General features: G+C 28.1%; 1 protein-coding gene across 5 annotated transcripts in view; it reads right to left on the bottom strand.

The window, feature by feature from the left end:
- The window catches only part of Btk (tyrosine-protein kinase Btk29A), a 561,740-nt gene that overhangs the window by 500,453 nt on the left and 33,399 nt on the right, over nucleotides 1-27,888 (bottom strand). The gene's annotated exons all lie outside the window — the stretch shown is intronic.

The raw sequence follows: 27,888 nt of genomic DNA, 5'->3' as shown, positions 1-27,888 counted from the left end.
AAAATGGAAGAACTGAACTTGGTTGACATGTGGTTTCAACAAGATGGCGCTACATGCCACACAGCTCGCGATTCTATGGCCATTTTGAGGGAAAACTTCGGAGAACAATTCATCTCAAGAAATGGACCGGTAAGTTGGCCACCAAGATCATGCGATTTGACGCCTTTAGACTATTTTTTGTGGGGCTACGTCAAGTCTAAAGTCTACAGAAATAAGCCAGCAACTATTCCAGCTTTGGAAGACAACATTTCCGAAGAAATTCGGGCTATTCCGGCCGAAATGCTCGAAAAAGTTGCCCAAAATTGGACTTTCCGAATGGACCACCTAAGACGCAGCCGCGGTCAACATTTAAATGAAATTATCTTCAAAAAGTAAATGTCATGGACCAATCTAACGTTTCAAATAAAGAACCGATGAGATTTTGCAAATTTTATGCGTTTTTTTTTTTTTTAAAGTTATCAAGCTCTTAACAAATCACGCTTTAGCAAGAATGAACTACCTCGTGCGAAAATTGAACTAAATAATACTGCACATTTTGAGATTTTCACCTGTTGTACTTTTTAACTGCAGTTTACGAAATTACATGCTCTCGTTGAAGAAAAAATTATCTAAAAATAAAGAATATCATTGACGCCAAATCATTTTTAATCATACAGTAGTTCATTCTTACTATTTTTGGGAATCATATACAGAAAAAAATTTCACGAAATTTTTTCCAATTAAAATCTTAATTGAGTTTTAAACAAGTAAGGAAAGTCTAAAGTCGGGCGGGGCCGACTATATTATACCCTGCACCACTTTGTAGATCTAAATTTTCCATACCATATCATATCCGCCAAATGTGTTGGGGGCTATATATAAAGGTTTGTCCCAAATACGTACATTTAAATATCACTCGATCTGGAAGAATTTGATAGACTTCTACAAAATCTATAGACTCAAAATTTAAGTCGGCCAATGCACAAGGGTGGAACACAATGTTAGTAAAAAAATATGGGAAACGTTTAAATCTGAAGCAATTTTAAGGAAACTTCGAAAAAGTTTATTTATGATTTATCGCTCGATATATACCCAGCAAAAAAATTTGGAAGTTCTTCTCAAGGCACAACTTTAAAAGAACTTCCAAAAATGCTCTCCCTAAGATGCTCTTTATTTTAACGGCACAAGAAGTTAATTTGAGTCAATTTTTTTATAATCCGCTTTTTTCATATTTTTTATTGGAAATTTATTTTTATTTGTTTCAAATAGGCTAAAAACATATTAAGAATTAAAAAAAAATGTACAAATTATTTAAATTTACCCAAAAATAATGTTAAAACCTTTCTATAAAAATTACGAATTTATGAAAATATTTGATGACAAAAGTTCCATGCAAGTGTTATAATGCATTAAAAATTATAAAAAAAAAATTAAAAACTATTAATTTGTCAAAATATCACAAAACCTCTTAATTCACATCCAAAACACTGAATTCACCTCACACCTTAAGAAGTCGTGCAAATTCACTGCAGCGTCTGTTGAAATGATGGACATCCGTCCTATGACAAGCCCATGTTAAATTCATCGCTTCTGCGTCAATTCACTACTTTTTTGGCTACGCTTTTTTTGCTGGGTATGTATTAGAAGTTTAGGAAAATTAGATTTTTACAACTTTTCGACTAAGCAGTGGCGATTTTACAAGGAAAATGTTGGTATTTTGACAATTTTTGTTGAAATCAGAAAAACATATATATGGGAGCTATATCTAAATCTGAACCGATTTCAACCAAATTTGGCACGCATAGCAACAATGCTAATTCTACTCCCTGTGCAAAATTTCAACTAAATCGGAGTTAAAAATTGGCCTCTGTGGTCATATGAGTGTAAATCGGGCGAAAGCTATATATGGGAGCTATATCTAAATCTGAACCGATTTCAACCAAATTTGGCACGCATAGCAACAATGTTAATTCTACTCCCTGTGCAAAATTTCAACTAAATCGGACCAAAAAATTGGCCTCTGTGGCCATATGAGTGTAAATCGAGCGAAAGCTATATATGGGAGCTATATCTAAATCTGAACCGATTTCAACAAAATTTGACACGAACAGCTATAATGATAATTCTACTCCCTCTGCAAAATTTCAAACAAATTGGGGTAAAACTCTGGCTTCTGGGACCGTTTTAGTCCATATCGGGCGAAAGATATATATGGGAGCTATATCTAAATCTGAACCGATTTCAATAAAATTTGGCACGCTTGACTATAGTACTAATTGTTCTTCTTGTGCAAAATTTTAAGTAAATTAGGGTAAAACTCTGGCTTCTGTGGCCATATAAGTCCATATCGGCGAAATATATATATGGGAGCTATATCTAAATCTGAACCGATTTCTTCTTCCAAAATCAATAGGGATCTATTCTGAGCCAAAACACATACTTGTGCCAAATTTGAAGTCGATTGGACTAAAACTGCGACCTAGACTTTGATTACAAAAATGTGTTCACGGACAGACGGACATCGCTATATCGACTCAGGAGCCCACCCTTAGCATTTTTGCCAAAGACACCATGTGTCTATCTCGTCTACTTCTGGGTGTTGCAAACATATGCACTAACTTATAATACCCTGTTCCACAGTGTGGAGCAGGGTATAAAAATATTCAATTAAAAATTTAATTGATTCAACAAATTTTTTAATTGAAATAAAAATCAATCACACAAATAAATAGTATCAATTAAATATTTAATTGGATCAATTAATTTTTTAATTGACTGTTAATTAATTTTTTAATTGATACTATCATTTCTGTGATTGATTGATTAAATTAAATTGATTGATTGATTGATTAAAAAATTAATTGGATCAATTAATTTCGTGATTGAATAAGAAAAAAAATTTTTGTGTGTACGAAAATTTTCTTTTGTGTTACTTAATTATGTGTACGGTCATTGAACTTTATACCACGTTTAGTTCATAAAAACAAATGATTTTTTGCAATAAAAATAAGTTAAATTTAGCGTTAGTTTAACTACGGAAAATGTTTTTCTGTATAGAAGTATTATGTCCCTATATAGAATTTCCTTTAAAAAAAAGTTTTAACGTTTTTTTTTTTAAGTAACCGGTTGAACCGGCAGACGAGTAAATCTGACTTACAACACCCAGAAAAAAGTGAACCATCCATGAAAAAAGTGTAGGATTATTTTAGAAAATGTTAACTAAACTATGTTACACAACACAAATAAGCTTATAGACAGAAAAAATATCACCAAAATATTTTCAATTAAAAAGTTAATTCAAAAGCTGAAAACTTTGTTCAATTATACAATTAATTGATACAATTAACATTTTAATCAAAATAGTTGATTAAGAAAATTTCATATTTTCTTAAACAACTACACGGATGAAAAAGACTGTTTTTCATATGTTTGGCTATAAACACTATATGTTTGGAACACAAATTTTTAAACACAATATTTTTGAGTGCAAGCATATAATGTTCATAAACTAGCATAACATGTTTGGGACATATATGTTAATATGTTAGAACATATTATGTTTGGGACATAAAATGTTTGTAAATATAATATGCTTGGATGCAAACATATATTAATTTAGAAATAGCCTATAAACATATATGTGTTTAGTAGCTTGGAGCGCTATTTAACAGGGAGCGATATTGAATTAAGTTGGTGGTTGTTGCTTGTTATTACAAAATTAACATTTTATTTTTCCTTGGGCAATTGATCAGCTACTTCTTTGATCCTTACAAACTGTGTGGTCCGCTGTTCGAATCACCGTCCGGCAAAAGGTAAAATTAAAATAAAAATAAAATCATACAATTGAATAATTTCTTCTACAATGTTTGTATTACAGAAAAAGGTGCTAAGAACTAAAAAATCTCGTGGAAGTGAGAAAGATGTGGGGGAATATACAATTGGGCAGAAACAAAATTTTGAGCATTCAGGTCGAAAACCTATGTTGTTAGAACCTATATTACCTGTTTATTTTCATAATTCATTATGATTGTAAATATATAAATAAATAAAATTTTGAGCACAATATTGTTTGGGAGAATTTTTTTAAGCATATAATATTTTTGGGTGCAAAATGCTTCCAGACATATTATATGTTCACATAATAACATATTGTTTTTTGGAAGACATCATTATTGAATTTGGATGCAAAAATACAAAATGTTTGGAACTTAGACTACCCAAACATATATTGTTTAGACCAATATGCTTTCAAACATATTATATATTGGAAGAGATCAAACATGTAAATGTTTGGGCAATAGCCAAAAATGTATATGCTTGAAGCAAAATATGTTTGGGAGTATATGTTACAGAAGCGATTTTTTGTGAGCGTGTATGGTTAAAATATCTTTGGCGCCATTTGAAGTTCATACATGACAGACACAATTTAAAGAAAATCTACTCATATCAGAAATGTATGAATGCAATTTAAGTACACTTCATCTGTTTTAAGAAAACATGTACTATTTTTAAATTTTGCAAATTTTTGTAATTGTTCACACCTTTTTTCTCATTTTTAGTTCACATCATGTACTTCAACATACTAAAATCAAATAATTTTTATGAACTAAAATAAAGTTAAATCGATAAAAAAAAGCCGTTCACTTTTTAGGAGAGAAAAAAAAACAACATTTTAATCACTCTAGTCCCTTGTACACACAAAAAAAATTTCTAATTCAATCACGAAATTAATTGATCCAATTAATTTTTTAATTGAAATGTCTTTAATCACAGAAATGATAGTGAAGATTATACTTATCTTTGTGTATGCCTATTGGCGAGATTTAGAGGTGAACTAAGGTTAGTCAAGACACCGAATGTTTTTCAATAACAAAGAACTTAGGTTCATGAAAACACCAGTGCTTGGTTGGTGAGTGGAACTTAGGTTCCAATAGATAAAATAAGTTAAAATTGGGAACTCTAGAAAATACCCCAAGGTGCTCCGACGAAATACTCCCGGCAACCCAAATTGAAACAGGTGGGATTTCGTGTCACTTACATTTATTATGGTTGAGAGACGAGAGAGATTCCTATGGGCGACGAGAGGCAACGTCGCCCATAAATTTAATTTAATTAAAAAATTAATTGAAGGTCAATTCAAAACTTAATTGATCCAATTAAAAAATTAATTGATACTATTAATTTTTGTGATTGATTTTTGTTTCAATTAAAAAATTTGTTGAATCAATTCAATTTTTAATAGAATATTTTTTAAAACTCACTTAAAATTTTAATTGGAAAAATTTTCGTGAATTTTTTCTCTGTGTAGTAACTGACGGAGATTTCTAGCAGGAATCATTGGAAGTTGTTTCTTTTTAAGAAAATTTATGAAAATATAAAGTAAAATTGGTGCATTTTTTTATTTTAGTTTGTTAAATTTCTTTATTCAAATGAACACACTTTTGTTTAATTTTTTTAATTGAAATCTCTTCAATCACAGAAATTATAGTATCGATTAAAAAATTAATTGGAAGTCAATTAAAAAATTAATTGATGCAATTAGTTTTTGTGATTGATTTTTGTTTCAATTAAAAAATTTTATCTAAATTCGAATAAGGAAGCAGAAAGTGAGAAAAAAAATTTCGCAACAATTTTATATAGAAAAAAAAATTAACAAACATTTGTAAAAAAAAATTGTTCAAAATTTTCTATGGAAATGAAATTTTGACAAAATTTTCTATAGATAAAAATTTTTTACAACAATTTTCGAAAGCAATAAGAATATCGTTTGGAAAATTCGTTGTTTTAATTTATTCAATTGATTAGTTATTTAATATTTTTAATTAAAACAATTAAACAATTAATTGAGTTTTGCAAACGACATCGACTAATTTTGTTTATTAAATTATTAATTGGAACAATTAATTTTTTAATAAAAACCGCGAATTTTCACTCATTTTCTTAACTAACATTGTGTTCTTAGTTTGATTAGAAAAATGATTGTATCAATTAATGTTTTAATTAAAGTCGTTACTATTTTCAATAACTTTCTTAATTAACTTTGTGTTTTTATTTTGATTAAAAAATTATTTGTATCAATGATTTTTTTTTTTAATAAAAAGAAGGATCCGAAATCTTCCGCCCTATGACAACCCCAGTGGATTATCCCCTCTCAGCAATACTGATGACTAGGGTGTAAAATAACCGATTTTATAGATAGAGCAGTGTTCGGTTTATATCCGGTTAACGGTTTTTTATTTTGGCCAAAACCGGTTAAAGTCGAAAAAATCTGTGAAAATGATTTAAAACGCTTACTTTGTGATAAAAAAAAACAATTCATTGAAATAAAGTTTTAAATATTCATTAAAAATGAAAACAACTCATGTTGTTTTTTATACCCTCCACCATAGGATGGGGGTATATTAACTTTGTCATTCCGATTGTAACACATCGAAATATTGCTCTAAGACCCCATAAAGTATATATATTCTGGGTCGTGGTGAGATTCTGTGTCGATCTGAGAATATCCGTCCGTCTGTTGGAATCACGCTAACTTCCGAACGAAACAAGCTATCGACGTGAAACTTGGCACAAGTAGTTGTTATTGATGTAGGTCGGAAGGTTGCAGCTTGCAGATCCTCTAAGAGAAGCAAATTTCATCCGATCCCGCTGAAATTTGGTACATGGTGTTAGTATATGGTCTCTAACAACCATGCAAAAATTGGTCCACATCGGTCCATAATTATATATAGCCCCAATATAAACCGATCACCAGTTTTGACCTCCGGAGCCTCTTGAAGGATCAAAATTCATTCGATCCGGTTCAAATTTGGAACGTGGTGTTAGTATATGGTCGCTAACAACCATACCAAAATTGGTCCATATCAGCTCATAATCATGGTTGTCACTCGAGCCAAAAATAATCTACCAAAATGTTATTTCTATAGAAAATTTTGTTAAAATTTCTATAGAAAATTTTGTCAAAATTTAATTTCTATTGAAAATTTTGTCAAAACTTTATTTCTATAGAAAATTTTGTCAAAATTTAATTTCTATAGAAAATTTTGTCAAAATTTAATTTCTATAGAAAATTTTGTGAAAATTTTGTTTCTATAGAAAATTTTGTGAAAATTTTATTTCTATAGAAAATTTTGTCAGAATTTTATTTCTATAGAAAATTTTGTCAAAACTTTATTTCTATAGAAAATTTTGTCAAAATTTTATTTTTATAGAAAATTTTGTTAAACTTTCATTTGTATAGAAAATTTTGTCAGAAGTTTATTTCTATAGAAAATTTTGTCAAAATTTAATTTCTATAGAAAATTTTGTGAAAATTTTGTTTCTATAGAAAATTTTGTGAAAATTTTATTTCTATAGAAAATTTTGTCAGAATTTTATTTCTATAGAAAATTTTGTCAAAATTTTATTTCTATAGAAAATTTTGTGAAAATTTTATTTCTATAGAAAATTTTGTCAGAATTTTATTTCTATAGAAAATTTTGTCAAAATTTTATTTCTATAGAAAATTTTGTAAAAATTTTATTTCTATAGAAAATTTTGTCAAAAAATTTTCCACATATTTCCATTTGGATGAAATTTGAAAATTTCTCTCCAGGATGAGTGGCCCACAACACAATGTGGTCAATATCTCGGCTCCCCAGCGGGTCTGGAACACAAGGTTTGTGTTTTTGAGTAGATCTAGATTTTTACTTCCATTTTCCGTTGGTTTTGTCAGCCCACATATTTCCATTTGGATGAAATTTGAAAATTTCTCTCCAGGATGAGTGGCCCATAACACAATGTGGTCAATATCTCGGCTCCCCAGCGGGTCTGGAACACAAGGTTTGTGTTTTTGAGTAGATCCCGATTTCTACTTCCATTTCCCGTTGGTTTTTTCAGCCCACATATTTCCATTTGGATGAAATTTGGAAATTTCTTTCCAGGATGAGTGGCCCATAACACAAAGTGGCCAATATCTCGGGTTCCCAACGGGTCTGGAACACAAGGTTTGTGTTTTTGAGTAGATCCCGATTTCTACTTCCAGTCCCCGTAGGTTTTGACAGCCCACACTTGTTTGTTTGCTTTCTGAGACACAAGGTATAAAAGGTACTATATCTCCATACCAATGATTGTTATGGAGTATTGGAACACCTTTTTGGATAGAGTTCGACCTATATTATACAATTTGATATATTATCTTAACTAATTTGGGCGTTTTGTGCATTTTGTTACAATTATTTTTTGACCATAAATCCATTATAATGTAACTTTAGTTCCAAATTTGACATATAGGGGGCGCTCATTTTGTGATTTTATAACGAGATCCATTATAATTTATTGTCACACACATGATTTTGTTAAACTTTCATTTCTATAGAAAATTTTGTCAGAAGTTTATTTCTATAGAAAATTTTGTCAAAACTTTATTTCTATAGAAAATTTTGTTAAAATTTCTATAGAAAATTTTGTCAAAATTTCATTTCTATAGAAAATTTTGTCAAAACTTTATTTCTATAGAAAATTTTGTCAAAATTTAATTTCTATAGAAAATTTTGTGAAAATTTTGTTTCTATAGAAAATTTTGTGAAAATTTTATTTCTATAGAAAATTTTGTCAGAATTTTATTTCTATAGAAATTTTTGTCAAAATTTTATTTCTATAGAAAATTTTGTTAAAATTTTATTTCTATAGAAAATTTTGTTAAAATTTCATTTCTATAGAAAATTTTGTCAGAAGTTTATTTCTATAGAAAATTTTGTCAAAACTTTATTTCTATAGAAAATTTTGTCAAAATTTTATTTCTATAGCAAATTTTGTGAAAATTTTATTTCTATAGAAAATTTTGTGAAAATTTTATTTCTATAGAAAATTTTATCAGAATTTTATTTCTATAGAAAATTTTGTCAAAACTTTATTTCTATAGAAAATTTTGTCAAAATTTTATTTCTATAGAAAATTTTGTTAAAATTTTATTTCTATAGAAAATTTTGTCAAAATTTTATTTCTATAGAAAATTTTGTGAAAATTTTATTTCTATAGAAAATTTTGTGAAAATTTTATTTCTATAGAAAATTTTATCAGAATTTTATTTCTATAGAAAATTTTGTCAAAACCTTATTTCTATAGAAAATTTTGTCAAGATTTTATTTCTATAGAAAATTTTGTTAAAATTTTATTTCTATAGAAAATTTTCCGAAAATTTTATTTCTATAGAAAATTTTGTTAAAATTTTATTTCTATAGAAAATTTTGTTAAAATTTCATTTCTATAGAAAATTTTGTCAGAATTTTATTTCTATAGAAAATTTTGTCAAAATTTTATTTCTATAGAAAATTTTGTCAAAATTTTATTTCTATAGAAAATTTTGTGAAAATTTTATTTCTATAGAAAATTTTGTGAAAATTTTATTTCTATAGAAAATTTTATCAGAATTTTATTTCTATAGAAAATTTTGTCAAAACTTTATTTCTATAGAATATTTTGTCAAAATTTTATTTCTATAGAAAATTTTGTCAGAATTTTATTTCTATAGAAAATTTTGTCAAAATTTTATTTCTATAGAAAATTTTGTCAAAATTTTATTTCTATAGAAAATTTTGTCAGAATTTTATTTCTATAGAAAATTTTGTCAGAATTTTATTTCTATAGAAAATTTAGTCAAACTGAATTATATACGTATTTAATCGATCTTGTTTTATTGAATATATACCACGTATGGAGTTACATACAATTTAGAAGACGGTGTTAGGAGGTTTAAGATACCTTGCCATCGGCAAGCGTTACCGCAACTTAAGTAATTCGATTGTGGATGACAGTGTTTAGAAGAAGTTTCTACTCAATCCATGGTGGAGGGTACATAAGCTTCGGCCTGGCCGAACTTACGGCCGTATATACTTGTTTTAATAATAACGTAAAAATTAAAAAAAAATTAAATTAAAAATTTTAAAATTTAATATAAAATTTAATGTGATGTCAGATAAAGCCATCAGGACATTGTACATGACACACAATTGATCGGTCTTCTTCTCAGTTTTTATCATCATCGTATAAATAGTAGAGTAATAAAAGGATTTTGGCTAATTAGTGAAAACCTGTTGCTTTTTCACTTTTATTTTTTACTTATAGTTTGACTTTGTAACATATGGCAATTCCATTGAAATACATAAAACCGGTTAACCGATACGTATTTTGGATTAGCCAAAAATTATGTAAATTTTTCACTATCCGGTTTTTAACAAAATCGCTCGGTGCCGCTTTTGAAACCAAAAGGCTAATTTGCGACATTTTCAAAATTTTGAAAAGTCAGCTTTTAGATTTTTTCAAAATTTGAGAAAGTCAACTTCAAAGTATTAGATTTTTGGAAAAGTTCACTTTTCAACATTTTTCAAAATTATTTTTCTCCTTTTTAAAAACTTTCCTTTTGGCATCACAATTTTCTACTTTTGGGCGAAATTTTTCGTTTGATTTCGATTAGTCAATTTGTATACCTATATAAAGTCGATTACTCCATTTTGACAATCGGGGAAAGTCGACTTTGCACAATTTTCAAAAAATTTAAAATTCAATAAGTCCATTTTAATGAAAAGAAAAAAGGCACTTCCAAAGGAACAAAAAGTCGTGTCATAATTTGGTTTGGAACCAAAAAAAGTTGTTCCCACTTTTGCAAAATGTATATCTATGTCATCTGATAGTTACCATTTCAACATCTGTTAACATTTGAAAACTCCAGATACCAACATGGGCCAAACTACCACCCTCATAAACTAAAAACTACCACAATCTATTCTTTTGAACTACTTAAAAAGGTGTTTGAGGGTTTATATCAGTAAACAGACACATATCAAAGATGTAAAATCTGCATCATAACTCATCATGTAGACCGGTGACAACAAATGTCCCTGATTCCTAGGAATCGTTGCCCCAATACTTGTGATTTGATAAAAACGAAATATGCGCAAAACACACCATCGACAACATTTTCACCATATGCATCTACCCTTCTGTAATATTTCTAACATAAATTTCCAGCTAGCATTCAGATCCATTCAACTGTGTTATTAGGGGATGGCAGTGGTGAAGAATTGAGTGGAATGCCTTGAACAGCAAAGTGTGGTGCGTGAGTATTTTCACATGGAATCAATCAATCGTTATCCGGGTATTTTGCGTTCCTTTACGGGGGAGTTCATTGAACCCCCTTCTCAATCGTTTAATGGGACACTACCGATTGACAGACATAAGACAGCCCCTTAACCACCCACCCACCACAATAACAAGGATTCATGAACATAAGCATTTTTGTTTTCCTTAGTAGGAATAGACCTTCCAACCTCTTTACTTCATAATTGATGGGTGTTAAATAAATATTTATGATTTCTCCAAACAATGGGGAGTTCAATTGGATTTGTTTTCCTCAAGGCTGATTGACTTTCTGCATTGTTGTAATCAATGGCTTAATTCAAGCGGAAAGCTTTGGAGTAAATATCGCAGAAACTCCGCTATTGTCGTCCAAAGAATAGGAATTTGCAAAAAAAAAATCGAGAAAATTTTCAAGAGAACAAACACAAGTTGGATACAATTTGTGACAAAATTTTCTGTAGAAATAAAATTTTCACAAATTTTTCTTTAGAAAAAATTACAACAAGTTTCTATAGAAACAAAAATTTTCAGAAAATTTTTGTATAGAAATTTTCAGAAATTTTTGTATTGAAATAAAAAGTTCACAAAATTATCTAAAAAAACATAATTTTCAGAAAATTTTCTATAGAAATAAAATGTTCAAAAATTTTTATTGAAATAAAATTTTCGGAAAATTTTCTATAACAATAACATTTTCGGAAAATTTTTTATAAAAATAAAATTTTGCAAAAATTTTTCTATAGACTTAAAATTTTTTATAGAAATAAAATCTTCGCAAAATTTTCTATAGAAATAAAATCTTCGCAAAATTTTTTTATAGAAATATAATTTTCAGAAAATTTTCTATAGAAATAAAATTTTCAGTAAAATTTCTATAGAAATACAAATTTCAGAAAATTTTCTATAGAAATGAAATTTTGCAAGAATTTTCTATAGAAATAAAATATTACAAGACTTTTCTATAGAAATAAAATTCTCAGAAATTTTTCAGAAAATATAAATAAAAATAAAATCTTTTCTATAGAAATAAAATTTTCGGAAAATTTTCTATAGAAATAAAATTTTCGGAAAATTTTCTATAGAAATAAAATTTTCGGAAAATTTTCTAGAGAAATAAAATTTTCAGAAAATTTTCTAGAGAAATAAAATTTTCAGAAAATTTTCTATAGAAATAAAATTTTCAGAAAATTTTCTATAGAAATAAAATTTTCGGAAAATTTTCTATATAAATGAAATTTTGCCAGAATTGCCAGAAGACTTTTCTATAGAAATAAAATGTTTAGAAAATTTTCTATAGAAAGAAAATGTTCAAAAATTTCTATTGAAATAATATTTTCGGAAAATTTTCCGTAACAATAAAATTTTCGGAAAATTTTTACAGAAATAAAGTTTTGCAAAAATTTTCTATAGACATACAATTTTCAGAAAATTTTATATAGAAATAAAATCTTCGCAAAATTTTCTATAGAAATAAAATCTTCGCAAATTTTTCTATAGAAATAAAATTTTCAGAAAATTTTCTATAGAAATAAAATTTTTAGTCAATTCTATAGAAATACAATTTTCAGAAAATTTTCTATAGAAATGAAATTTTGCCAGAATTTTCTATTGAAATAAAATATACAAGACTTTTCTATAGAAATAAAATCTCAGAACATTTTCTATAGAAACAAAAATTTTCAGAAAAATTTATGTTTTCTAAAAACTTTTTTATAACAATAAAATTTGAAAAAATTTTTTATAAAAATAAAATTTTTACAAAATTTTCTATAGACATAAAATTTACCGAAAATGTTCTATAGAAATAAAATCTTCGGAATTTTTTTTTTTGAAATATAATTTTCAGAAAATTTTCTATAGAAATAAAATTTTCTATAAAAAAAGAATTTTCTATAGAAATTTGCAAGAATTTTCTATAGAAATAAAATTTTACAAGACTTTTCTATAGAAATAAAAATTTCGGAAAATTTTCTATAGAAATAAAATTTTCGGAAAATTTTCTATAGAAATAAAATTTTCAGAAAATTTTCTATAGAAATAAAATTTTCGGAAAATTTTCTATAGAAATAAAATTTTCGGAAAATTTTCTATAGAAATAAAATTTTCGGAAAATTTTCTATGGAAATAAAATTTTCAGAAAATTTTCTATAGAAATAAAATTTTCAAAAAATTTTCTATAGAAACAACATTTTCGGAAAATTTTCTATAGAAATAAAATTTTGTATAGAAATAAAATGTTCGGAAAATTTTCTATAGAAATAAAATGTTCGGAAAATTTTCTATAGAAATAAAATGTTCGGAAAATTTTCTATAAAAATAAAATTTTCACAAAATTTTCTATAGAAATAAAATTTTCTATAAAACAGAATTTTCTATAGAAATGAAATTTTGCAAGAATTTTCTATAGAAATAAAATTCTACAAGACTTTTCTATAGAAATAAAATTTTCGGAAAATTTTCTATAGAAATAAAATTTTGTATAGAAATAAAATGTTCGGAAAATTTTCTATAGAAATAAAATGTTCGGAAAATTTTCTATAGAAATAAAATTTTCGGAAAATTTTCTATAAAAATAAAATTTTCGGAAAATTTTCTATAGAAATAAAATTTTCGGAAAATTTTCTATAGAAATAAAATTTTCGGAAAATTTTCTATAGAAATAAAATTTTCGGAAAATTTTCTATAGAAATAAAATTTTCGGAAAATTTTCTAAAGAAATAAAATTTTCGGAAAATTTTCTATCGAAATAAAATTTTCAAATAAAATTTTGACAAAAATGTTAAATACAATAAATTTCTACCAAAGTTTTGCAAAAACTTTCTAAAAAATAAACTTTTACACAAATTTCTATAGAAATAAAATTTTGTAAAAATTTTCTTTAGAAATAAAATTTTGACAACATTTTCTATAGAAATAAAATTTTGCAAAAATGTTCTTTCACTCATCAAATCAATCACACAAATTAATGGTATCAGTTAATTTTTTAATTGGATCAATTAATTTTTTAATCGAATGTCAATTAATTTTTTAATTGATACTATCATTTCTGTGATTGAAGACATTTCAATTAAAAAATTAATTGGATCAATTAATTTCGTGATTGAATTAGAAAAAGTTTTTTTTTTTTGTGTTAGAAATAACATTTTGCAAAAATTTTCATTAGAAATAAAATTTTACAAAATTTTTCTATAAAAATAAAATTTCTAACAAAAATAATATTTTGCAAAAAAAATTTTGCAAAAAGTTTATATAGAAATAAAAATTTTCTCTAGAAATAAAACTTTTCATTTTCCATAGATATAAAAATTGTCTCATTCATTTTCTCTAGGTGTTCTTAAGGTTTTTATTTTCCTCCAATAAAGTAAGATTGTATCGTTTGACAATTACGCTATATGCCAGCCATTACATCTTTCACTACAGTGAAATGTTTTTGGTCAATTGTGCTAAGCTTCCTTCCAAAAACTATCATTTCAGTCATTTTATTTCCACGACACAAACCAAATTGATGTAGAAACATCCTTTCGATTTATATGAAAGCCAGGTCAGTATGTTTGTTTGCTGCTCTGTATGGTTTGGGGTCTAAACAAAAACAAAAACCATCTGAAAGAACAGAAAAAAAATCCTTTTTTGTTCTATTATCCCTATTTTGGCCCGAAACAAATTACAAATCTCAAAAGCCATAAATAACTCGAAAAGTTATTTTATTGCATCCAGTATGGGGATGAAAGCAAAACTAAGAGAGAGAGAGAAAAAGGCAGTAATGGGTGAGAGGGGGAGATGAAAAATGCCGGTTGTGTGATATGGCTGAATGCCTTTGAAAGAGGCTAAAATGGTCATAGGAACAGTATTCAATTCAATTCTTTGACACTACTCTTTATAGAGGAGTTTGGCTATGTGTGTGTGTGTGTGAAAAAATCATCAAAAGGATGGAGCAAATCTACAGAGGATACAACTAAAACACTTTTGATGGTAAGGGAAAAACTATAATGAAAGAGTGAATATGAATAAAAGGCCGGAAGAGATCAATACAAATGATAACGTTGAGAAAGAGAGAGGGAGAGCCACAGTGAGCCAAGGGATAGAGATTAAAAACACATATGACACCCAAAATGACGCCCACCTCCCCACCATTGTAATGTCAACGATTAAGTAATTTAAAACTTTAATTGTCCAACTTACCTAGAATGTTGCAAAGTTTTGTAATCCTCCTTTTCTGCGGAGGGGTAAGTCACCTCAATATGTGGAGCTTAAGAGTTCTTGTTTAACCAACCGCATTAGGAACAAACACTCTTTTGTACAACAACAGGATGCACTCAAGTGTAAGTGTTGTTGTCCCCCTTTTTTGCAACAAAATAGCAACAAGAACGACTACAATGTCTAAAGTGGCAAAAGGGTTCTGGTTTTCTATTCCCTCTTAGTTATCCTTTAATTTAGTTCAAATGTATAAATTTTCCACCTTATGTTAGTCTAAGCAAGAGGTTGTTGGGCATTAGATCCAGTAAACATTAAAGGGGAGCAATAAAGGAGTCAACATTAATAGTTAGAGTTGATACAATCTTCAGCATACACTAACACAAACACAATCTTGATGTTTTCTCACAGAGTTACCAGATGAAAGAGAATTTAAATAATTGAGGAGAACACACAAGATGACAAATTTTTGTTATGATCAATTTGAGTTGTTTTCACACCAAGTGAAAAAGGGTGGGTCACACAAAAAGATTTGTTTTTAATTTTCAATATATTCTAAAATTTTTTCTTTTTATGTTTAGTTTTAATTTTGTTGTTAATTTTTTTTTACTTTTTTTTAAGACAGATAATATTGCTATTTATTTTTTTAATTTGCTTTTCCCATAAATATTTTTGTTTTCCTTTTTTTGTATTTCAAAATGGGTGGAGTTATCAAGGAACTTGGGTACGATATTTTTTGTTTGGTTTTCTTTTTTTTTAGGGATTTCAATTTACTTTACTTTTTGGTTAATTTTCTTCAACAATTTTCAATTTTTTTTCTATTCAAATTTCTACCGGGTTGTTTGTTATTTGTTTTGTTTTTATGTTTTGTTGTTTTATTTTGTTTTTTAATCAAATGCTTCTCTTTAAGGTGTGTTGTTAAATTTTTCACACGACTAGTCTAGGCTTCGTCGTAAGGATACTTCGTCTAAGGCTAATAGGCCAGGATGACAACGAATAAGGGATGATTTCTTTGTTGTTGTTGTTTTTATTTTTACTTCCTTCCGAACTAATAGAAGAATGTTGACACAGACATTCATACGATAGACACAAACACTCATACACTTTATGATAGCAAAAAAAACAACGCCAAAGTGATTGCTTTTAAAGCCGGTTCTCGGATATAACGATTCCTACAAATTTATTGCCCCAAAAATAAATACCTTGGCAAATTTTTCTTTTTCTTAATTTTTTTAAGCAAACACACAAAATCTTATTTTTTATTCAATAATTTCTTTTTTAAGATATTTCCTTTCCAACTAATATTGCCACCAAAGGGGATGCCTATGTTTTCTTTTTTTTTCTATTTATTTAATTTCCAAAAGCGATTTTTCGTGTGCATTCGTTTTCCCAGTAACCGTCATACTGATTGCCGTATATTTTGGTGGCGGTTACTGAACTTAATCTTCGTTCGTGGCGTTATCCTTCTCGTATATTTTTCATATTTTCGTATCCCTTGGCTACCACCAAAATCAACTCAGCAACCCACCATCATTATCATCGTCATCATCATCATCGGCAATCCTATGTATACAACAACAAGCCATTCATATTTACAAGACGAGAAAAAACCACTCAGGATATTTCATCCATACGAAATGGGTTTGTGCCTGTGTGCCAGGATGTTTTAAGGGTGGTTTCGATACCCATAACCCCCCCTTCTACTACATTTATTTGTATGTGTTGCCACCGCACACACAGGTGTAGAGATTTTCCTTTCCAGTTAGAAAAAGGCAAACAATTGCGAAAATTATCCCCATTTCATAGTTGTTGTGAGGCCGTGGCAACACAGTTCCGGTGAGTCTGTGTGAGAAAGAGGGAGAGCTTGTCAGTGTAGACTTTCAATGTGAGAGAATTGTTTGTATACAAACAGAGATTTAACTATGAAGGCGTGAGAGCGATATGGGAAAATATTGCAATCACCAGATAGTTACAGGGTTCGAAAATACAATTCGACTTAATTGTTAATTACACGCAAAAAAATCGGTAAACGAGTGTAGCAAACGTTGTTCTTTTGTTATAGGTCACTCTCCGAAAAGTTCAAATTTTGATTATAAAAAAATTGTTTATTACAAAATTTTTATTTTTTCGATAAATAAAAAAAAATATATTCTAAAACCAAAGTCTATTTCGTTAATGTCAGGTGTGGTTTTTCTGCCAAGAAGTATTGGCATTAAGTCACAAACTTGGCCCATCTTGATGTGTCACAAATTTAACCGTTCGAAATAGTACGAAAAATGTTGGAATATATTGGAAAAAATAAGTTATTTACGTTTTTGTCGTACCCAAAAGAAAAAACATTAAGCCAATTAGCTCAACGATTAAATGTTTTTAAATTTTTAATTAAACAGTTAATTCATACAATTAACTTTTTAATCAAACCCGGATGAGTCAGTTAATAAAAATATTGAGCTTTTTTTAACAAAAAAATAAATAAATAATAAAATAAATTGATACAATTAATATTTTAATCAAAATAAAAAAACGCGAAGTTAATTAAGAAAATGATTGAAAATAGTTGCGGCTTTAATAAAAACATTAATTGATACAATCATTTTTTTTTTTTTTGATCAAACAAAGAACACAATGATAGTTAAGAACATTTTCACGATTTTTATTAAAAAATTAATAAAATTTAATTACAAAAAATAATCGATATTGATTGCAAAACTCAATTAATTGTTTTAATGATTTAATTAAAAAGTTTAAATAAATAAATAATTCAATGAAGTAAAAGACTCAGTTTTCAATCGACATCAATTACATTTTTGATTGAATCAATTAAAAAATTAATTGAAATTTTGAAATAAAATCATTTAATTTTTTTAATCAAATATTTGTTATGTTATTATAATGTTATGTCCAAGTAATATTGTGAGTGAAACTATCATTTGCGTGATTGAAGACATTTCAATTAAACAATCAATTGGATCAATTAATTTCGTGATTGAATCAGAAAAAAATTTTGTGTGTAACTAAGTGCTACCCGACTCTATATTTAGCTCAATGACAAGGGAGCTGCTTTCTATAGCCAAGTCCGTAGGGCGTTCCACATTACGGTGAAACAACTTAGAGAAGCTTTGAAACGGTGGCTCCCGTGTATAACGATAGGTTTTTATGATTCTGATAGCAACTTGGCCGAGCGGGTGGTGTGTTGACTTACAAAACGGATGGTATGTGGTTTGATTCTCCCTTCGGACAAAATGTAAATTTTAAAAATTGTTTTCTGAAAGCTGATATGCGCTTCTACATTCTCTTCATTACAGAATATTACATGGGCTAGTAATAGAACGGAAGTCATGTGTTTTAGCATCCGCTGCATTGATTTCGCATTCGTTCTTTAGATGTAGTTAGGGTTTTTCCCGGACATTTTCAACAAAAGCGGGAATTTGTACGACTTGCTCGGGATACCGATCATAGGACTTCCTACATCCGATCGTTCAGCAATTATGAAATCGTAAGGTCGATAGTGTGGATTATGGGGAAGTCATGCGAAACAAAAGAAATTTCTGAACCCCATAGGGGTAAGCATTAAACTCTCCTACAGTGTTGCCAGTACTGGGGGGAAATCCCCAGTACTGGCAACACAAATTGGGGATATTTTTTCGTGAATGGGGACGCAATTTCTGAGTTGGGGACATGGGGATTTGGTGGGGAATTTCCATAAATTTGGAATTTTGTGGGGATTTTTTTCGAGAATCGTTTTAAACTTTTAAAAAAAAATTTCTTTCTATAGAAAACTTTGTCAAAATTTTATTTTTATAGAAAGAAAATTTTGTCAAAATTTTATTCTTATACAAAGAAAATTTTGTCAAAATTTTATTTTTATTTTTTTTTTTTATTTTATCAAAATGTTATTTCTATAGAAAATTTTGTCAAAATTTTATTTTTATAGAAAATTTCGTCAAAATTTTATTTCTATAGAAAATTTTGTCAAAATTTAATATCTATTGAAAATTTTGTCAAAATTTTATTTCCATTGACAATTTTCACAAAATTTTATTTTTATAGAAAATTTTGTCAATTTTTTTTTATAGAAAATTTCTGAGTTGGGGACATTGGGATTTGGTGGGGAATTTCCATAAATTTGGGAATTTTCGTGGGTTTTTTTCGAGAATTGTTTTAAATTTTTAAACAAAATTTTATATCTATAGAAAATTTTGTCAAAATTTTATTTTTATAGAAAATTTTGTCAAAATTTTATTTTTATAGAAAATTTTGTCAAAATTTTATTTCTATAGAAAATGTTGTCAAAATTTTATTTCAATAGAAAATTTTGTCAACATTTTATTTCTATAGAAAATTTTGTCAAAATTTTATTTCTATAGAAAATTTGGTCAAAATTTTATTTCTATAGAAAATTTTGTCAAAATTTTATTTCTATAGAAAATTTTGTCAAAATTGTATTTCTATTGACATTTTTGCCAAAATTTTATTTTTATAGAAAATTTTGCCAAAATTTTATTTCTATAGAAAATTTTGTCAAAATTTTATTTCTATAGAAAATTTTGTCAAGATTTTATTTCTATAGAAAATTTTGTCAAAATTTTATTTCTATAGAAAATTTTGTCAAAATTTTATTTCTATAGAAAATTTTGTCAACATTTTATTTCTATTGAAAATTTTGTCAACATTTAATTTCTATATGAAATTTTGTCAAAATTTTATTTCTATAGAAAATTTTGTCAAAATTGTATTTTATAGAAAATTTTGTCAAAATTTTATTTCTATAGAAAATTTTGTCAAAATTTAATATCTATCGAAAATTTCGTCAAAATTTAATATCTATTTAAAATTTTGTCAAAATTTTATTTCAATAGAAAATTTTGTCAAAATTTTATTTCTATTGACAATTTTGCAAAAATTTTATTTTTATAGAAAATTGTGCCAATTTTTTTTTTCTATTGAAAATTTCTGAGTTGGGGACATGGGGATTTGGTGGGGAATTTCCATAAATTTGGGAATTTTTGTGGGGATTTTTCGAGAATCGTTTTAAACTTTTAAAACAAAATTTTATTTCTATAGAAAACTTTGTCAAAATTTTATTTTTATAGAAAATTTTGTCAAAATTTTAGTTTTATAGAAAATTTTGTCAAAATTTTATTTTTATAGAAAATTTTAGTTTTATAGAAAATTTTGTCAAAATTTTATTTTTATAGAAAATTTTATTTCTATAGAAAATTTTGTGAAATTTTTTTTTCATTCGTTTTGTTTGATATTGTTGGCTTCTCTTCAATCGTTATTGTTGTTTTTGATCTCAGCTTAAAGCCATGCATTGACTAAACTACAAGTGTAGCTTAACCAACAGAGGAAAAGTATGCTTGTCAAATTTATTTGGGCAAAGCCCTATAGACTGCCAGATGGTTGGATGTACACCTGTTTCGGAATTACCACATTCCTCATCAGCATCCTCTACTTGCAGCAAAACTATCAACCAATTATCAGAATAAATTCGGGTAATTCACTCAACCCAAAGTGAAATACACTTGAACCTTCCGAAAAAGGGTTTAATAGTCGGCTACTGCCTAAACAAATTTGCAAGCATATCTCTTTTCCTTTGCCAAACTCAAATCATCGATTTGTATTTAGTTGGCTGGGTTTGTTATTAAGCGTGCTTCCTCTATCTTCATTCGTTTTGTTTGTTATTGTTGGCTTCTCTTCAATCGTTATTGTTGTTTTTGATCTCAGCTTAAAGCCATGCATTGACTAAACTACAAGTGTAGCTTAACCAACAGAGGAAAAGTATGCTTGTCAAATTTATTTGGGCAAAGCCCTATAGACTGCAAGATGGTTGTCAAAAATTTTGTCAAAATTTTATTTCTATTGACAATTTTGCAAAAATTTTATTTTTATAGAAAATTGTGCCAATTTTTTTTTTCTATTGAAAATTTCTGAGTTGGGGACATGGGGATTTGGTGGGGAATTTCCATAAATTTGGGAATTTTTGTGGGGATTTTTCGAGAATCGTTTTAAACTTTTAAAACAAAATTTTATTTCTATAGAAAACTTTGTCAAAATTTTATTTTTATAGAAAATTTTGTCAAAATTTTAGTTTTATAGAAAATTTTGTCAAAATTTTATTTTTATAGAAAATTTTAGTTTTATAGAAAATTTTGTCAAAATTTTATTTTTATAGAAAATTTTATTTCTATAGAAAATTTTGTGAAATTTTTTTTTCATTCGTTTTGTTTGATATTGTTGGCTTCTCTTCAATCGTTATTGTTGTTTTTGATCTCAGCTTAAAGCCATGCATTGACTAAACTACAAGTGTAGCTTAACCAACAGAGGAAAAGTATGCTTGTCAAATTTATTTGGGCAAAGCCCTATAGCCACCGTGGTGCAATGGTTAGCATGCCCGCCTTGCATACACAAGGTCGTGGGTTCGATTCCTGCTACGACCGAACACCAAAAAGTTTTTCAGCGGTGGATTATCCCACCTCAGTAATGCTGGTGACATTTCTGAGGGTTTCAAAGCTTCTCTAAGTGGTTTCACTGGAATGTGGAACGCCGTTCGGACTCGGCTGTAAAAAGGAGGTCCCTTGTCATTGAGCTTAACATGGAATCGGGCAGCACTCAGTGATAAGAGAGAAGTTCACCACTGTGGTATCACAATGGACTGAATAGTCTAAGTGAGCCTGATACATCGGGCTGCCACATAACCTAACCTAACCTAACCTATAGACTGCCAGATGGTTGGATGTACACCTGTTTCGGAATTACCACATTCCTCATCAGCATCCTCTACTTGCAGCAAAACTATCAACCAATTATCAGAATAAATTCGGGTAATTCACTCAACCCAAAGTGAAATACACTTGAACCTTCCGAAAAAGGGTTTAATAGTCGGCTACTGCCTAAACAAATTTGCAAGCATATCTCTTTTCCTTTGCCAAACTCAAATCATCGATTTGTATTTAGTTGGCTGGGTTTGTTATTAAGCGTGCTTCCTCTATCTTCATTCGTTTTGTTTGTTATTGTTGGCTTCTCTTCAATCGTTATTGTTGTTTTTGATCTCAGCTTAAAGCCATGCATTGACTAAACTACAAGTGTAGCTTAACCAACAGAGGAAAAGTATGCTTGTCAAATTTATTTGGGCAAAGCCCTATAGACTGCAAGATGGTTGGATGTACAAGTACAGGATGCTGATGAGGAATGTGGTAATTGCGAAACAGCTGTACATCCAACCATCTTGCAGTCTATAGGGCTTTGCCCAAATAAATTTGACAAGCATACTTTTCCTCTGTTGGTTAAGCTACACTTGTAGTTTAGTCAATGCATGGCTTTAAGCTGAGATCAAAAACAACAAAATTTTATTTCTATAGAGAATTTTGTCAAATTTTTATTTCTATAGAAAATTTTGTCAAAATTTTATTTCTATAGAAAATTTTGTCAAAATTTTATTTCTATAAGAAATTTTGCCAAAATTTTATTTCTCAATCAAAAAATCTACAATTTCTGGTAGAATTCTATCAACTTTGGCCACACAAATTTACTACTTAAATATTTAAAATATATATATATATATATATTTTTTTTTAAACTTGTATTGGGGATTTTTGTGAGGAATTTAAATTTAAATTGGGGATTTTTGGGGACGAAAATATCATAATTTGGGGACAAGAGGCAGAAAAATACTGGCAACACTGCTCTCCTAAACAATGTGACCAGTATTTTTCTGGCGTTTTTACTCAAATTAAAAATTCCCCGCAAAAATTTCCATAAATTTTGGAGAAAAATACAAAGTAATGAAATAGGCTGTGCTTGCGATCTGGGAAAAAATCATTTACTTCTAAATACTTAAGTAATAAAAGAAGGTGGTAGATCAATATGGAGATGAGCTATCTTCCAAATTTCTATATTTATGGGATATATTGTCCAAAATCACCAAGTCCCCAAAAAGTTTGTCTATTTCTATTGTGCAAACCTCATAGTTACTTTCTCAGAACACTACTACTCTACTTTATCTTCGATTTGTAAATTTTACAATCTTCTTGATCTTCCCTCTTCGTAAATTACAAGAGAATATAAGAATCGGTAAACTTTTCGGAAAATGTACATCAATGTTTGGAGTGAGCTCGTGCACAGTTTTTCGTTGAACCAGCTCAGATTCAGAAGTGCATACATACCATACGCAAAAAATAACTATTTCCTCCCAATACGAAGGATGTGAAATCAAATATCAGATTTTTTATTTTTGTCCGGAAATAGAATCGATCCACTGGACATATGTTTTGTAAACCACGATACTACCCAAAGGATTATATAGCTCTTATTACGACCAAAACACAAATGTCGCTAAATTCATTAGCATACAAGCAACGCACAAAACCAAGCATGTCTATTTATAGATCAGTGTGCATAGTGCACATACAAAGTAATTTGAAGAAACTTCGTTTAAAGAAAACAGACAACTTTTGTTGCAAACGTCTGTTGCTGCCTCTGGAATTTTGGGCTGATGTCATCTCTCGAAACGCCTTACAAGTTTCATCGTTATAATGTCTACTGCCTTGCCAATTTCGACATAATATCGGGAAACTCTCCAATCTTGCAGCTAAGCTACACAGGATTTACTTCTTATAAGGTACTGAAGGTTTTTTTTACTCAAAATCCTATCAATCTAATTCACAATCCCTTTCATTAAACAATGAAGAAAAATAATTTCATTTATATCATACCGGAAATACCTTATATGGCCAAAACAAAATTTAGGAAGAAGAGAACAATTTCCCCCTCGCTCTCTCAATTTACATCAATCATACTCTCTTTTGGAATATAGCATATGTACATAGACAATTGCCGGTTAACTTTATAAAAGTACATGCGTAAATATAGAGAGAGTTATATAGAAATTTGCGCTATCCTAGAAAAACAAATTGGAGTGTTACCAGATTAAATGATGTCGACATAAACAAAAACAGGAAATTTGGTAAGATACTGTGTGATACAAACAGCACAAAAATTTTAATTTATTTATTAAAAAATCATAACCATAAAAAATTATGATATTAACGGCCATTTTCATGTAGCTCCGTTAGGCTTTAACTGCCAGTTAACAGAAAGTAAATTGCAAATATCTTCTCTCCGGTTAACATTAACTGAAACATTTTCGCCAGTTAAGTTCCAACTGGCCTATGGAATATAAAGGCAAGATGACAGCCTCGTCCATAATACGGTTTAAAAGTTGGTTAGGTAACGGAACACTAACGGAGCTTTATGAAAATGGGGGTAAGTGGGGAAGGTACTAACAGCAAAGGTTTTGGAACTTAATTTTATTAATTTCAAATTGATCAGGAATAGATAAAATGTTTGCAGTTAATATACGAGGGTCTTCCTCACCGAATTGGAACTATTTGGAAATCGTTTATTATTTGGAACCTAGAGAATTTCCAAAAACATGACTATTTTAGAAGTTTTCAACTGTCGTATTTCTATAAATTAGTTTTGTTGACCAAAACTGATATATTTCCTAGCTTTGCTCAAATGACCAGAAATTATAAAAGGGTGGTAAAATTTAACCTAATCAAGAGAGCCAGAATTAAGGGTGTGTTTGCCAGCTAACTTATATTAAATAAGTTGCCGTAAAGGAAAATATTATACCAAAACATTGGAGATTGGAATAACTTTACAAAGCTCTGGTGTGGCAGGCTATCGACATCAGCAGGATGGTATACAAGTCGTGTTATTGAAATACAAGCGGTGAAATGAACAGACTCTCCTTTCCACACCTTGCCATCGCCCAAAACGGACAAAGCCGGCATACGAACGGTATAGAATCACGAAGATCTCAATGAAGATGATGCTGATTCTAATAATGAAGAACTGACATGTCGCATAACACTTTCTTGGCCATATGATATAAAGCCATGGTGTTGGTGTCGGTGGAATCGGTGTATTGGTGTCAAATACTAATAAAAATGCCAGTCACATGGAATACACTGACATGCTAGTAGTTGATGGTGTGGCACGCGCGTGGAGGGTAGAATGAAATTTGCCTTGCCGGTATTTAGATGAATAGAGACGCATTCCTTAGAAACACCCACTCATCATGGTACAAATGGTAACCAAAAGCAAAAGGGAAAATAAACAAGTGTATGTGACATAAGGATATGAATGGTGTCTGTATCTGTGTCGAGAAGTCGGCGACAGCATCTATCGGTCTATTTCTAGGAAGGCATTATAACAACGCAATAATAATAAAACACCGGATGGTTACATATGGAAAATATAGGAAAAAAAATTCCTTATCAAACTTTATGTAACTCACGGTATGGCAACAATAAGACTACAAATGGAGAACATTTGCATGACAGAATTAAGGATAACAAATGTGATATGCCAATAAGATGATATAGGCGTAGGTAATACACTCAAAAAAAAAAACTATATATATAGTAGAATAAAAAAAAATTTTTTTGTTTTAAACCAAATTTTGTTGAAATGTCATTTTTGTATATTTGCAAAAAACCGTTATTTTTATAGAAAATTTGATAAAATTTTAATTTTATAGAAAATTACGACTAAAACTTAATTGTTTAGAAACTTTCGACGAAATTTTATTTTCTATAGAAAATTTCGAAGAAATTTTATTTTCTACAGAAAATTTCGAATAAATTTTATTTCTATAGATAATTTTGTCAAAATTTTATTTCTATAGAAAATTTTGTCAAAATTTTATTTCTATAGAAAAGTTTGTCAAAATTTTATTGCTATAGAAAATTTTATCACAATTTTATTTCTATAGAAAATTTTGTCAAAATTTTATTTCTATAGAAAATTTTGTCAAAATTTTATTTCTATAGAAAATTTTGTCAAAATTTTATTTCTATAGAAAATTTTGTCAAAATTTTATTTCTATAGAAATTTTGTCAAAATTTTATTTCTATAGAAAATTTTGTCAACATTTTATTTCTATAGAAAATTTTGTCAACATTTTATTTCTATAGAAAATTTTGTCAAAATTTTATTTCTATAGAAAATGTTGTCAAAATTTTATTTCTATAGAAAATTTTGGAAAAATGTATTTCTATAGAAAATGTTGTCAAAATTTTATTTCTATAGAAAATTTTATCAAACTTTTATTTCTATTGAAAATTTTATCAAAATTTTATTTCTATAGAAAATTTTGTCAACATTTTATTTCTATAGAAAATTTTGTCAAAATTTTATTTCTATAGAAAATGTTGTCAAAATTTTATTTCTATAGAAAATGTTGTCAACATTTCATTTCTATAGAAAATGTTGTCAAAATTTTATTTCTATAGAAACTTTTGTCAAAATTTTATTTCTATAGAAAATTTTGTCAAAATTTTATTTCTATAGAAAAGTTTGTCAAAATTTTATTGCTATAGAAAATTTTATTTCTATAGAAAATTTTGGAAAAAATTTATTTCTATAGAATATTTTGTCAAAATTTTATTTCTATAGAAAATGTTGTCACATTATATTTCTATAGAAAAGTTTGTCAAAGTTTTGTTTGTATAGAATATTTTGTCAAAAGTTTATTTTTATTGAAAAGTAGGTCAAAATTGTATTTCAATAGAAAATTGATGTGCCTCTTATTTGGAGAGGTATATTTTTACAAATCTACCAAATCATCAGGAATTCTACCAATCTACCAAACAGCAAAAAATCTACCATTTTCGGTCGAATTCTTCCAACTATCGCAACCGTGTACAGAACTCATTTATCGAACTGTTATCTCTTTTTTTGTTAGACTTTAACAAAGATACAAATTCAAATTAAAACAAATCTTCAAAAGTAAAAAATGTTTTCTTAATCGGGCGTGACTGACTATATTATGCCCTGCACAAATTTGTAGATCTACATTTTCGACACCATCTCAAATATTTCAAATTTGTTGGGTGCTATATATAAAGGTTTATTTTCCCATATACGTATATCTAAATCTGAATCGATTTGGACAAACGTTTTTGAAGCTTCTACAAAATGTTTGACTTCAAATTTAAACCAGCGAAATCGGAGGCCTCTATGGCAATATGGGCGAAAGATATATATGGGTGTATATCTAAATCTAAACCGATTTCAACCAAATTTAGTAAACTTTATGTCCCTATCAATTGTACTCCTTGTGCGAAATTTAAAGCAAATCTGGGTAAAAATTTGGTAATACCCTATTCTACTGTGTGGCGCGGGATATAAAAACAAAACCTTTAAACCAAAGATAAGTCTTAGCCTTATTGTTGAAACTTTGATCTTATTATTGAAGCTTTTTTATTTTTAATCCAGGAATTCAATATCTCAGTTAATTTAAGAATTATTTCTTTAAATCAAAAATGTTTTTCCTTACATTTAAGAAAATTTGCCTTACGACATTAACGGATTACAAAGATTCTGATATTAAAAAAGATTTAACACTCTTAATTACAATTTTTTTTTGATAAATACATTTGTCCTTAATATAATGTAACATTTAGGTTGCATACAAAGTCTATATTTTTTTCAGTGTATAGATGATTTTTTTATTTATTATTTTATTTTATTTATTTAATTTTTAATCATTTTAATTTTTGGAAATGATGATTTTTTTTCTGAAAAAAAAACACA

Source organism: Haematobia irritans, chromosome 2 (assembly GCF_050003625.1).
Source record: "Haematobia irritans isolate KBUSLIRL chromosome 2, ASM5000362v1, whole genome shotgun sequence".
NCBI classification, from domain to species: Eukaryota; Metazoa; Arthropoda; class Insecta; order Diptera; family Muscidae; genus Haematobia; species Haematobia irritans.
Note: the sequence above shows the minus strand (reverse complement) of the source record. Positions and strands in the feature narration are given on the sequence as shown.